Here is a 14,742-nt window from a genome sequence, read left to right on the forward strand (position 1 = left end):
CCAGTTTAGATCCATGAACCTATCAATCAGATCTCGAACACCACACCAGGCTAAGAGAGCAGCGAATCGACGACAGCCCGTCCGACGACGACGACTTTTTTATCTACGGGATGATTAGATAAAAAAGTGGTTGGCAGTGTGCTTTCGCCAAATATTTTGTATTTGGGATTTTGCACCTAGGCAATCGTAGTTGGTAACAAACCAACAACTATTAAGCTGAAAATTTGTTTCCTCTAGTCAGAATGAAGAAAGTTAGCTCCAAGGCCCAATTTCACTTTCAATTCCGAGGCAAGCTCAACAAAATTTTCTTACTCAAAATAACATATTTCATCTTTTTACTTCCGAATCAAATATCCATCACACCTTAAATTTTACATAGTTTTCAAAGAAAAATAAGAAAGTTCATAAAATACAATATAAAATAAATATGTTCAAAGTTTCAAATATAAGTTTAAATTTATCCCTCCACTTCATAAATTTAGTTTCATGGCCCAGTGTCTAAACCTCGAAGGGCATAGTCCTATTATCTCTCTTTCTCAATCATCACCAGAAACCGAAGACCTGCAATTAACCAACAAATAACTAATCAACATTATTAAATAAAAAATAATAATAAACATTATCAAAATATAAAAATATAAAAATAAAATCCCAGAACCTAGATAGTAAACAAGCGATCAAACTAAGAAATCAACTTACCTTCGGTCAACTAAGAAAGAGAGATCATTTTCAGACATTGTCTTGAATAAGAATCCAAATAATTGGATCAGCATCTGAGGAAATCTGTTGCTTAATTCTCGCTCTACATCCTCCCACGGCTGCAAAAAAAAAAAAAAAAAAATTAATTAATTAATTAATTAATTAATTAAAAAAAAAACTATATAAATAAAGATATATTATTAAAATAAGATAAATTCAAAAGGCAACGAAAATAATATAAACGTACATACCAAATCTCTCCCTGGATCAGCACCATGAAACACCAGAGCTCTTACAAATCTTAAAAGTCCCACATAATCTTCATGAAAACCTTTGTCAGGATTTCTGTTATTGTTAGCATTGTAAACAGTTACGAAATCTTCGTGACGGGGCCGGTAGATTTTATTTTTAATGGCACAATCTGCACTGCCAATAACCAGCGTCACATGATTATAAAATTTTGCTTCCCAATCTTCAATCTCCTAAAGCCCTAACCAACAATCAGTAGGAAGATAATATCGCTCCCTGATACTCATTAGTATCGGATGATATTCCAGCAGCCAAAAATTAACCCTTCAAAATAAATACACATATAAAAATATGAGCTTATTAAACAATTACACTAGATGATATAAGAATTCAATACTCATGGTTATGGGATAAAGTGAAAAGAAAAGGTGCATGTCAAAAATCCAAAAATATGCATGTGAAACAACTATAAATAAGTTGAATGTCTAGTTCCTTATGCATTTTATGTTGACGAACAATTTGAAATCATGTTCGAGTTCTGTAATACCCCGAAAATTCAAGTTAATTTCCGATGACATTTTGGAAATGATTTTGTGGTCATGGGAGAAAGTACGAAGCTCGGAGGAGTGGTGGAATTAGTTCAAACAAGTTTTATTCGAAAACGAACGTAATTTAGGGGCTCGTGAAAAGTTGACTTTTTATGCTTACGGAATTTGGGAAAATTTCCTTCATGAAAGTCGTAGAGCTTGTCGATACGAACTCGTGCATATGTAGAACGCGAAAATCGGAGTTCGTGTGAATTAGTTATGGATTTTTGAAGATATTTCCATTTTGGTATAAATACATTTCTATTTCCGGAAATTGCAAACAAGGACAGAATTTCCAGAATTCCAGAAATCCCTCCCCAGTTCTCTCTCGAGCCCAGCCGCGCCTCCTCCTTTCGCCTCCATCGTTCTCCCAACTCCGGCCACCTTTGGCCGAGTTCTTGGAGGGCTTTTGCTCGCCTTGGTCTATACATGAAGTCTGGGCAACCAATCGAACTTGAAACGAGCTGGAGAAGAAGAATCGAGACCGAGAAGTGGGACTGCCAACGACAAAATCGCTCTTCCCCCACCGTTTTCTGGGCTCTCCTTTGTCCGGCCATATCTCCCTCCACAGACCTCTAATCGACTTGCTTCCAAAAGCAAATTCGTTCGCCCTGAAGTCCTTTAAAACTTTCAAGAAGACATCGATGGGAAATAACCATCGTGGTGGTCTCTGCAAGTCGAAGAACATGGTGCAGCCGAGTTGGAAATCGCCTCACTTCGCCACTATTGTTCTCCCTCCTCCGGTCACCTTTTGCCGTTTTTCTTGAAGGGATTCTGCACTCCTGAGGATGTAGATCATTTATCCTAAGGTGGGTTGCATCAAATCGAGCTGTGGTGATCGAATTCGCACGATTTGGAAACTAGGGTTCATCCGATCTGAAAATGTTGTGAGGTGAAATTCGACTCTTTTGGCTTATAATCTGACTTTGGTGTAGTTACGAAAAGTGAAATTGGAGTTGAGATGAAGGACTTTGATGTTGGGAGTTTTGTCAAATTTTGACTTTGGATGGGTGGCGGCGCCGCCACTGTGATGGTGGTTTCCGGCGACCTCCGGCCACCTTAAGGACAGTTTCTGTCCATTTTTGTGTTCTACGTGTCGATACGATCGTTTGCAGATATAATTCATAATTTTTAGAGATCGTATGTTTAAGTTATGAATTTTACGATTTCGATCGATTTCGATCGTTCAATTTGTGATCTGTGAAGATCGGACCGCCCGATGGAATTATAGTTTTGATATGTTGATCGTAGGACTGTCCCAATGTTTGTGTGGTCATGGGTGAAGATCCGACCGCTGGATCTTCGTATAAGTGTGTTTTATGATTTGTGCGCTAAGATAAATATCGTATTTGGTTAGGTGATTGACGGTTTGAGTTGGCGGACGATTGTGAATCGTATTTTGAGCTGTTAAGAAGACGCAGCGGGATTAGAGGTGAGTAAACCTCACTTGGTTCATATTACGAACCGAGTAAATTTAATTGATTTATTGTCGCAATTGTGTGGAAATATTTATGGAATAAATATTTGTTTTAAATCATATGGACTTGATCAACTACGGTCCATAGGTAAGTAAAATGATTTTATTTATACAAATGAATTTCACGATTCTTATAATTGAAGTCTTGAACTATAGTTGGTATTAGTAGTTATTCCTGAGTGGATGATTACGTATATATATATTTACATGATTATATATGGAATGGTGTGACATTGAGGTGTGTGTGGAATCGTGATAACTTGGTTGATATGATATTTGTTAGACCAAAGTGGTGATAATTGTTAGACCAAAGTGGTGATAATTGTTAGACTAAAGTGGTGATAATTGTAGAACCAAAGTGGTGTAATCCAAAGTGGTGAAATAGGTGGTGAGAGAATTGTAGACCAAAGTGGTGTAATCCAAAGTGGTGAAATAGGTGGTGAGAGAATTGTAGACCAAAGTGGTGTAATCCAAAGTGGTGAAATAGGTGGTGAGAGAATTGTAGGGCCAAAGTGGCGATAATGTGGATAGAGGTGTGTGGAAATGTGTTCCTTGTGGATTTCTATGAGTTCTTGATGCTTCTTGCATATGTGGTAATTGTTGGTTGTTTCTTTGAGTTAAAAAGAAGTGAAATTTAATAAAATCAACCCTCCTTTCTTGTTTACTCATACGAGCTTTAAAGATTGCTTTAAAGCTTACCGGGTTTTGTGTTGTTGCCAATTCCCGGTGCACTATTAAATTCAAATGGTGTAGCGGGAAATCCTACAGGACAGGAGAACCAGGAAGGTGATCGAACTGCGTAGAGTAGCTGCTTTGTGATACTCTGATTTTCTGTAGTGAAGTATGTTATGCTCATTTAGGGCTTTACAATTTTACTTTGTAAGAGTGAATTGTAATAATGAACTCGAGGTTTTCGAGATTTTATATTTGAGTGGCGAGTGGTGTTGTTGTTTATGGAAAAAAAAAATTCAGAACGTTTATTCTATTAAATTGTATAATTCATGCTTCGGATTTGAATTTGTTATTCAAAACCCGGGGCGTGACAAGTTCATTAATAGAGTGGTTGCATTGAACATATAATAGCAAAACGTGCAACAATTTGATGATGAAGATCATATATCTGCAAAATCCAGACAGAATTTAGCAACTAGTTCCATTGAACGTCTAATAACAAAACCTGCAAATCCCTCCTCTCCCTAATTATATTAAACCAATGGGGCCTATGCACTGTGTTTAGACTTGAAGCTGCCATTTATATCTAGTTATAAGCACTAGTACTACCTCCAAGGTTCAAAGCAAAGAAATATCTATTCCTTTTTTTTTCCCTCTGTTTTACGATTTGCAGTCCAAAATGCTACTGTTATTATGATAACACATGCTAGGAGGGCATCAATTATGGCTTCATAAGTAAAGTATTGTCTACACATATGCAACAGCCTAAATTAATAGTTTTTTTGGTCAATAAGCCTAAATTAATAGTAGAAACACAAAACCATACTACATGTTGGAAGCTGCAACAGCAAAACATGATGGGGATGTGTGTGTTCAGCTCTGGTAAATAATAGGAGAGTCATAATTTTGTAGACATTTTATTCTATGCATTATAATCCTCCTTCTAAAGACCAAATCTAAAAGAATTACGGCACATCCGACCTCAAGAAAGGAAAATTGCATGTAATTGAGAAAAGAGGGTTTGTGACTTATTCTTACTCAGTAGATTCTTGAATCATATTATAAAAGTGTTGTAACTCCTCGTTTAAATTATCATCTCCCAATATGCTCTTCAAGAATGCTAAAAGTGCCACTTTCAATTCCGGATCTGATTCAGTGGCGGGAATGAAATCTACTTCAACAGAATTCGCAAATATTCGAATTTTTCCCACTCGCCCAGTTTGTCTTCCCATTTTGTAATAACCATGAAATGACCGAATCGTTTGCCTTTTTTTTTTTTGATAATGGAGCCAGTAGGCGAATATATATTCATCAAAAGCCAGAATAGGCCATTACATACCCTTCCGCTGCCATTTACAGACAAGAAGATAATGGTAGTACCCACAACGGTACATAGAAACATAGACCCACTCATTGTACAATCAATACGTAGACATAGCGGGAATCCCCCTTTGGTACTACGCCGGAGGCGCTAGAAAGATCCGGCCCTTCCAACCTAACTCTTTAACCAATAAACCTAGCTGCCTAGAGACCTCAATTGGTGTACACCTAGATCCACTGAGAATTAAGTCGACTAGACCAGACCAAATGCCAAACCTAAGTGCACAAAAGTACCTAGACTGTCCCTGAAAATAGGGACTTATTGAAAGTAATAAATACTATCCTAGATAATGCACTAAGGCCAAAACCCTAGCCCAAAACTTGAGCCCAATAGGGTCACCAAAGAGATCACTCAGGCCCATCCTCTTGGTTTGGATCAGTCCACCAGTATCAAAGAAAATTAATTAATTCAAATATGAGAAATAAAATTTGTCAAAAAATAATTAAAAGAAATATTTAATATGTAAGCAGATTTACCTAATAAAGCGCCGGTGAATATCTCGGATCCTGTTAGCAGTTCTATTAGGCTTCGTAATCCAAACGGAAGCTGACCCCGTAGTTTGTATCCATACATCATGGGGGATACCTTCATAGGGAATTAACAATGGATTAACGACCTGCGCTGTTCTCAAAGCATCTACAATCGGTGAATTAACTACAGGCCTACTTCGTGATCCTTGTCCCCTCCTATTAGAAGCCTCAGATAAAGACATAAATTCGGCAGCCTTTGGAACTTTCTGCCTGTCCTCGTGTTTCGTCTTTCCCCAGTTGCGTGGAAACATCTGCAAAATTTAAATGCAAACGCCGGTAAAGAATGACTTTTTAAACTGCTCACAATTAAACATAAACACCAGAATTCCCAGATCAAAAACGAAATACAGATGCTTGAGAAAACAGTATGAAATCTATATCTAGAAAGATGGAAGAAATACAAATTAAAACTCAGTCAAGCTTAACATCAATGTAAATTTTTTTTTGAGTGGAAACTCGATGATATGTACATGTTTTTTAACTTGGTAATCCGGTATCATACAATATCAAGAAACGAACTTGTCCTACAACAAATTAATTAAATTGCACAAACCCAATTTTATGATCAAGGCACTAGAACAGTAAGACAAGTTGATTAAAATTAAATTTTGAGTGCATACACATTCGGAGGTTTTCACCTCAATCAGTTAATTAAGTAGCGGGTTAAAGCAAAATGAACAAGAGAAGGATAAAAGAATTTGATCAGAAGGAAATTCCAGTGACAAGTCATAGTTATAACCAAAGCTATATGAGCGCAAGAATTCAAATTAACAAGAACAGAATTCCAAAATTAGTAAACAGAACACTGGATTCAAAAATTAGAACCATATTCAACCAAATTACATTATCCCCCAATTGAACATCAAATTACCCATCAAGAAACACTTAACCCGAGATAGCCGACAATCAAAGAAACACCCATACTTTGAAGGTTAACAAACACCACGAAATGCTTGCCGAACAGTTCGGGCCTATTCAGATCCGCAAACGCAGACTCGGGAGGGAGAGGCGGAGAGAAATAGGTTTGCTTCAGGAGCTATAAAATACTGTACGCGTGGATTCGGTAGAAAACTGACGACAAATTCCGTCAACCGGGTACCGACCGATGTTGGTCGGTTTCTCAAATCTGCAACCGAAACCGAGCCGCCGCCGGTGGTTACCGACAAATCGGTATACCGAATTTCGGCTTGAACTAGAATGTGTGCCCGCGCTTTGCTGCAGAAATTACTGTTGTATGTTATTGGGATAACTGAAATTTAATACGATTGATCTTATGACATCACATAGTACAATTTTTATGTAAACCAACTAAGAAAAACAATGAATACGAATTGTTTTTGTCAAAATTTACAGATTAACCTATACTGAACTACTCAAATAGTAGCATGCAAACAGATAATCAATTGAATGAAATTACTATACCGATATGAACAAAAAAATAAGCATTGATTACATTATATTGATTTTATGAATAGAAATCTAACAATCCAAATGAAAGATTGTATACTCTGTATACAAAGACTGGTATCTATGCCAAGTTTGTTTTTGTGAATTAGTGTGTTGGATTTCTATTTCAGACTAACAATTTATTTAATGAAAAAGAGTGAGCCTAGTAATGCAGTTTATGTTTTGCTTAGTTTTGTTTATGACGGTTTGTTTTTAAATGATAAACTATAAACTGCCAAAGAGAAATTTTCATAGATTTAACCAATAGATGAACATGCTCAAAGGAGATTTCGTTGTTTACTCAATGAAATTAATCTGACAACCTGTGCTCAAATGTAAACAAACAAAAAACATGGCATCAAATTTGATTTGAACAAATTATTGGGAAAGTATCAATCCAAATTAAAGAGCTGCAGTTTGCTAAGAGAAGAAAACAAAAACAAAAAAAAAGTATAAAAGCTACAGAGAATAAAGAGAGCTGCAAACAATGATCCAAAATGGAAAAAAATATTTCAGACTTTGAAGTTTAGTTTTTCATTCAGAGAACAAATGCAACAGACATTATTTGTAGCAAATTTTATTGCACTGTTGTTTGAAATTTATATTAATTGTTGTTTGTTCTTTGTTTATTTGTAAGCTGATTCACATTTACAGAGACATGAACAAAAAATAAAGTCAAATGGATTCAAAAAGTTTATGAAGCGAAAAAAAACTAATTAGCAAGTATTTAAACAAAAACTTAATAATAACAATATGTACATGAAAAATATGCCTCAGATCAAGGTTGTATCTAAAGATCCCTTTTTTTTTTTTTTAGCATAATAAAGCAAGTATAAGTGATTGTGAGATGAAATGTCATTCAGCTGCTAATCTAATCTTATATGTATATGTTAGACTTGTGATATCCATAACCACATAAAAGTGGAAATTCAGCAATCCACTAATTAATAGGGATATAAAAACTGAAGTGAAAAATATATTATTCTGGAATTGTCACGCCCCGAATTTTGAATAAAGGATTCAAATCCGAAACATGAATTTAACAACTAAATAAAATAAACGTTCTGAATTTTTTTCTCAGAACAAACACACCACTCGCCACTCAAATATAAAGTCTCGAAGACCTCGAGTTTATTATTACAAATTCACTCTCACAAGTAAATTTGTAAAGCTCTAAATGAGCATAACAAACCTCACAATAGAAAATCAGAATAACACACTTGCAGCTACTCTACGCAGCTCGATCACCTTCCTGATTCTCCTGACCTGTAGTAGTACCTGCTACACAGTTTGAATAGTGTACCGGGATTGCAACAACACAAAACCCGGTAAGCTTTAAAGCAATCTTTAAAGCTCGTATGAGTAAACAAGAAAGGAGGGTTGATTTCATTAAATTTCACTTCTTTTTAACTCAAAGAAACAACCAACAATTACCACATATGCAAGAAGCATCAAGAACTCATAGAATTCCACAAGGAACACATTTCCACACACCTCTATCCACATTATCGCCACTTTGGCCCTACAATTCTCTCACCACCTATTTCACCACTTTGGATTACACCACTTTGGTCTACAATTCTCTCACCACCTATTCCACCACTTTGGTCTACAATTCTCTCACCACCTATTTCACCACTTTGGATTACACCACTTTGGTCTACAATTCTCTCACCACCTATTTCACCACTTTGGATTACACCACTTTGGTCTACAATTATCACCACACGGGGAGTATATCACCACACAGGTACTCCCACATGTCACCACACGGGGAGTATTTCACCACACAGGTACTCCCACATATCACCACACGGGGAGTATTTCACCACACAGGTACTCCCACATGTCACCACACGGGTACTCCCAAAATCAGTCACTAAAATCACCAACTCTAAATCACCAATGATTAATACGGGATCTAAACTCACATCTTTCTTCTTAAAACCCCGAAAGCGTATTTATACAAACACAGTGACTGACAGACTAGAGCTCTAACCGTATTGTAGTCCATCATCACTGATTAGAGCATCCTATACCCTCATACTGGTCACTACATCGACCCTAAATCCAAAATCGAGTACAACTATATTCTTTCACACAATATGATCAATAATTCCATGATACGTACTATTATTGTGTAAATATGTACTCAAAATACAACTCCAAAATCACCAATCCATTCTCAATCATATCAACACACCAATCACACGTCAACCAATATATATATTCCACGTAAATATATATATACGTAATCATCCGCTCAGGGATGACCACTAATACCAATTATAAACCACACATAGTGAAAACCGAGAAATTCACTTTTATAGTTTAAAGGGCCCTAGTTTAAAATACCTTTTACCTACCTATGGATCGTAGAAGATCGAGCCCATGTATTTTAAAACAAATATTCATTTTCGTCAAACATTTTCAATCCATTACGATTTAAGTAAGGTAATTTTGGTTCGTAATAAGAACCATGTGAGGTTTACTCACCTCGATATTCCCGCTGCGTCTTCAATTCAACACAATACACACCGAAATCGTTCACCCAAGGGAGACCGTCAATCACCTAATCACACATGACCTTATTTTAGCCAATAACTCAAAAACATACTCAACGACAATCCAACGGTCGGATCGAAATTAAATGATGATCCAACGGTCGGATCCTCACGGATCGCCTTTAGGATCACCCTCCAAAAATCATCACGAAGATCCAACGGTCGGATCTTCCTGAATCGTCCTTACTAACATCTTCACAAATTTATACGAAAATCCGACGGACGGATTCTCACGAATCGCCTCCCTAATCACTGTTTTGCATTTATACGAAGATCCAACGGTCGGATCTTCGCCCATGACCACACAAAGCCACTGGGACAGTCATAAGATCAACATATCAAAACTACAAGTCCATCTGACGGTCCTAACTTCACATATCACAAATCTAACGATCGAAATCGATCGAAACTTAAAAATTCATAACTTCATCATACGATATCCAAAAATTGCGTATAATATATCAAAATGATCGTATTGAAATATAGAATCTGAAAATGTACAGAAACCATATTTTTGATCCCCGGAGGTGGCCGGAAAGGGCCGCCGGAGTTAGTGGCAGAGCCGCCGCCGACCACCACCAATGGTGTCGGGGCCGGGCTGCTCCTCTTCATCTTATCATGCTTAACAAAAAACTCTAAAGGCTTGCTAACAGAAAACGTCAAGAAGAGGTCGAAAATTACCAAACTCAGTCATGGTGGCCGGAATTTTTCCAGAATCCGGCGTGAGCTCCGATCAGCGTGAAAACGTCCACCACTCGCTTCTATTCCTTCTAGAGACTGGTTCAGAAACTCAAGGCGAGTTCATCAAGCCAAGGATCACAAAGAAAGGTGGTCGGAAACTCAAGATATCGGCGTTGACTCAAAATCGAACTCAAATCGGTTTCGAGGTCCTCCGCCGCGTAGCCGCCGTTTGGGGAGGAAGGGAGACCACCAGTCCACTCTTGGGGAGGAGGCGAACTGATCTGGGCTTTGTTTCACGTCAAAAGCTCGCCTGAGGGAGAAATCACCCGGAGAAATTGGAGGCGATTTCCGGCCGAGAGAGGGAGGGAGACTCCGGTTTCCAAAATTGGAAACTGATTTTTTTTATTTTTGGAAATTTCCAAAAATTGAAGCTTTATACCAAATTGGAAGGTTTTTCCGAAGCCCATAACTTTTTCATACGAACTCCGATTCTAGCATTCCACATGTCCACGAACTCGTATCGACGCGCTCTATAACTTTCACGAAGGAAGTTTTCCCAAATTTTGAACGTATAAAAAGTCAACTTTCGAGAGCCCCTAAATAACGTTCGTTTTCGAATAAAACTTGTTTGAACTAATTCCACCACTCCTCCGAGCTTCGTACTTTCTCCCATGACCACAAAATCATTTCCAAAATGTCATCGGAAATTAACTTGAATTTTCGGGGTATTACAATCTACCCTCCTTAAAGAAATTTTGTCCCGAAATTTAATCGTGAGTCCATTTCTCCCGATTAAAGTTTTCAGAACACTAACCAAGCATCAACTTGATCACCACAATTCTTACTTCAACTACCACGCTTGACTATACTATCTCCAACTTTACCAATACTGTAGAAATCTACAGATACCATACCGTTGAAATATACAAAGCTACGGTTCTATGTATAAAAATACGTCCGTATACTGAGCGTATACAAGATCCAAAAATAAATGTAAGAGGCAAGGGTCGAACTCCTGACCTCGAACACAAAAGTTTTGCTCCCAACCACTGAAGCAAGAGCTGCTTCCAATAATATATGCTCACGTGTTATATTTATTATGTCATAAGCGACATAAATAAAATAAAAGGGGTGGCAAGGTTCGAAACCTTAACCTGCTGCACAAAGGCTTTGCCCCCCAACCACTGGAGCACAAGCTGTGCTTAATATAATGTGTACAAATGTTATACTTATTATGTCATAAACGAACATAATAAAAATAAACAAGAGGCGAGGTTCGAACCTCAGACCTCTTGCACATGAATCTCGCTCTCAACCACTCGAGCACAAGCTGCTCTCGATGATAACTATACCATTCCTTTTATTTAAACCAAGCTGTTTCAAATTGTTTCAACAATCCGGCCCAAAACACCCAAAACTGTTGCAGAAATCCGGCCCATGAATTTCATCCCAAAACTATTCAGAAATTTGGCCCAATGATTTCACCCAAAACTATTTCAGAAGTTCAGCCCATTGGGCCTCCACCCACAACTACAGTGAGGGCCTTGATCCGAGACAAGCCCACGTACGGCTCACCTGCCACGGCTTATCCCTTCCGTGATTTAAGGCAATCAGAATCACTTTCGGCTAAAGCTGTCTGCCACAGCGCCTCGAGATTCGGCCTGTCCCCTTACACGCTCAACACGCGCCAACAGCTTTTCCGGGTTTCGGGGCGACTTTAATCCAACGCGTGGATTCAAATTCTGAGATCGTTCATCCAACGGTGGAGATCTGCTCACCTTGTTCTATAAATAGGTGCATTCTGGAGACGCGACTGTTCACTCCAAAGGAAAAGAAATTTTCTTCCGAGCTCAAGCCTTTCTCTCTCAACTCTTCAGCCTTTCTCTTCTCAAATCCCCAGTTTTTCACTCGCAGATCTTCAATCTTTTCCTCCAAATCTTCAATATATCCTTCTTTCTCAGATCTTTTCTTCCATTTGAAGATTCGATCTCTTCTTTCCTCTGAACTTTCAGATCTCCAACACCGGCCCTTCATCGACCTTAATCCTTCTAAGGTCAATCTCCCACAAACACTCAACAACTTCGTTCTTCAATTTACACTTCCTCGCAACTCATCACCATGGAACCACGAACTCTGCAACTAATGGAGCTACAAACCCAGCAACAAATCGAGGATGGAGGAAACAACCAAGCAGCCGGGAGTAGTGCCAACACGGATTTCTGGCGAAGCCGTACCAGGTGGATTCCTACTCCAGATCAAATAAGAATCCTCAAGGATCTTTACTACGACAGGGGAGTTAAGTGCCCAACTACAGAGCACATTCACGAGATCTGTCTCCAGCTGAACCAGTATGGACAGGTTGAGGGCAAGAACATTTACTTTTGGTTCCAGAACGTCAGGGCTCGAGAGAAGCAGATGAAGAGGTGCAATCAGGCTGCTCAAGTGCCCATGGGAACTAGTTCTCCTGGTACTGGTGGATCCATTGATCTCAATTTTGGGTCCACTGGTTCTACTGGTGCTGGTGGATCCATCGACATCAATTTTGGGCCAGCTGGTGGATCCATTGACATCAATTTTGGGTCCACTAGTTCTACTGGTGCTGGTGGATCCATTGATCTCAATTTTGGTTCCACTACTTCTACTGGTAATGAAGGATTTATTTACTTAAATTTTGTTTCATAATCTTCCTCACCCTTCAATACTAATACCAGTACAACTCTTTTGGCACAACAGGAGGACAATCTTCCATGGAACAACGAGGAGGAGTTCGCCAGGAGTTTGAAACTCTTCCTCTGTTCCCCGTGCACGGCGAGGACGTCTATGGTAACCCGAAGACTACTTCCGAGGAAGGTAGCGCATATGATTACTATTTCGGTGGCTCAGGCGGTTACAACCGTGGATCTCCAGTTTCTCTTGAGCTCAGCCTCAACCCATCCGGAGCTACTAATTAGGCTTAGTATAGCGTAGTTCCAATTTCCTTTTTGTAATAATAAATCAATAAGATGGTGTGCATGTTTTCTTTTCTTTTTTTTGTTTAACCAACAACAACACCAAGGATTGAACCTTGGTCACCCAATACTATTTTCAAAACCATAAACAACTCTACTGCACACATCTTTCATAATGATGCAATAAAAACAATCACTCAAAAAGAATCCAACAATCAATTAAGTCGCATAGAGGTCTAGCTAGTATCCTCTGAGTCAAACCAAACACAAACAATTTCATCGATAGGATTAGGGATTTATAAAGCTAAACACATCCTGAGTTAGCTAGGAAAAACCCACGTCTTTAGAGTTACTCTTAGAACTCTTATAGAATCTCGATAATTCCATCTATCAATTGCTTCAACAAAAACTCACCACAATTCAATCCCTAACATTTAGCGATTCAGAAATCGAATCAAACTCCATATCACATAGTAATTCACTTGAACCACTATGGATACCTAACAAAGTCACTAAAATCAATATCAGAAATTGCGTTTAACTATATCACCTAAAATCAATCACCAAAGGCACACACTCTCATCCAACATCCTTCACAAGAACTGATTCTAACTCTCCCAATTAATTACACCAAAATCAACTCCATTGCAAAACTTTAAGTGTCCCGCCTACTTAAACTTAAAACACACAACAACTTCAAATTCACTGCAGTCCATCTCCATACTATGATCCAAAACTTAAGAAAACTAGTTCACCACACAAAGGCCACAAAATTCAATTTCATTCACTTGAACAAAACTATATTCACAAGTCACGGTCAGGTCATCAACCCATGGTGTTCAAATGAATAAATTTCAAATCCAGTTTTCCTTGTGAATCGTAACGTATCGTTCCAAAATGATGCAAGCAACATCAACCATGTATATAAGACACATCTCGCGAACTCAATTCAAATTCCGAATCACCAAAACTACTACTAATTCCAATTCTACCAACAATCCTGATTCTGAAGGAATTATAGTACTCAACGACAACCCAAAACAATGGTCTCTCATCTCTAACCATCGAGCACAAAATAAAATTCTTGTCTCGCACCTTAAACCCTGCTTAACAACTTACAAGCACAAGGAAGAAGTAACCACAATAATTTCTTCCCTAACCTCAACCCTACTAACAAACTCCACAAGGACATCTCATTACAAAACAAGATATTTAATCCTTGATACGTACATCCCATCCAAAAACATCTGTATATCCAACTTAAGAAGGAAAAATCTCTATCAATTTATACTCGTATCCAACCTGGGTACATGCATAGGTCAACATCATGCCTTCAACCAAACACTTCTACGTACAAAAGAAACTCATTTCCATAAACAATCCTCACCGACTCATTAGAGTTAAATCAGGAGGTTTCCATTCCTCGAAGATTACAACCTGCGGAAACTAAACTTATTCTAATACGAACTTAGAAGACAACTCTACCGTCCTACAGACATACACGCTGT

General features: G+C 38.2%; 1 long non-coding RNA gene across 1 annotated transcript; it reads right to left on the bottom strand.

Moving 5' to 3' along the window:
- Window positions 1-320: 320 nt before the first annotated feature.
- LOC133718366 (uncharacterized) lies at window positions 321-7,165 on the bottom strand. The gene is made up of 6 exons (XR_009850263.1): window positions 6,520-7,165; window positions 5,542-5,846; window positions 4,723-4,950; window positions 951-1,272; window positions 700-818; window positions 321-561 (listed from the first exon to the last, which is right to left on the bottom strand). It is a non-coding gene; the product is annotated as an uncharacterized LOC133718366 (long non-coding RNA).
- Between the last annotated feature and the right edge of the window lie 7,577 nt (window positions 7,166-14,742).

Source organism: Rosa rugosa, chromosome 6, assembly GCF_958449725.1.
Source record: "Rosa rugosa chromosome 6, drRosRugo1.1, whole genome shotgun sequence".
In the NCBI taxonomy this organism is placed as follows: Eukaryota; Viridiplantae; Streptophyta; class Magnoliopsida; order Rosales; family Rosaceae; genus Rosa; species Rosa rugosa.